Source organism: Sinocyclocheilus grahami, unplaced genomic scaffold, assembly GCF_001515645.1.
Source record: "Sinocyclocheilus grahami isolate Dianchi unplaced genomic scaffold, SAMN03320097.WGS_v1.1 scaffold17346.1, whole genome shotgun sequence".
NCBI lineage: Eukaryota > Metazoa > Chordata > Actinopteri > Cypriniformes > Cyprinidae > Sinocyclocheilus > Sinocyclocheilus grahami.
The window spans coordinates 3,689-4,492 of record NW_015516570.1 but is presented as its reverse complement, the minus strand read 5'-3'; positions in this window follow the sequence as shown (position 1 = coordinate 4,492).

Sequence of the window (804 nt, the reverse complement as noted above, 5' to 3'; positions counted from 1 at the left end):
GACAAACCAGTCTCCTGCACGAATTCTGTGACATAATAGCCTTCCGCGCTCAACATCTTGAAGTTGCGGAGTTGCGACAGAACTGAAGTGTTTAACCGAACTGAAATGTGCGGCGAACCCAAGGCAATACCCCTGGTAGATGCTTCCATTCGTGAAAGAACTGCGATAGAGGAAGCAGTGTTGCAGTCTAGAGGACCCCCCTGTGGGTGCCAAGATAGTCCGGAGGGGATAACATCATCCACCACGAACGAGAGCCTCTGGCGTCATGATGCGGGATGAGGAAGCCCACAGGAACCGATGTAAGGGCCTGGTCTGTGACTGGTACAGGTCTGCTGGCTCTGGGAGAGAACTGCATGTGTCATCTATCACGTGAGCAGCAGGTGACAAAGAAATAGGTGGTAAGGGGAGAAAGCCTGGTGCGTCTCCCATCCCCCACGTCAAAAGAGAGTGAGACTGAACAATTACTGCTCACCGAAACGTGCTGAGTAGGGAGGCGTGGCAGATGTGACAGAACCAAATGAGGAGAGCGTGTTAGAAGTGGGCAGAAACGTATGAACGGTTTGAACTGAGATTTTCACAGAATTTACACTTAGAAGCGCCGTAAACCACCTCCCGTGCATGCGAAAAACCCAAACACTTAACACACTTACTGTTTGGGTTGTCGCTCGCAATGAAGCGAGAACACTGCGGTTGGCAGCGACACAATTCCATGCACTTCACCGTAGGGGTGGGAGAAAAAAAATAGATTCTCCGATGCATCGCGACTCTCTCTTCAACGATTCTGAATCGATTCTGAACATTTCA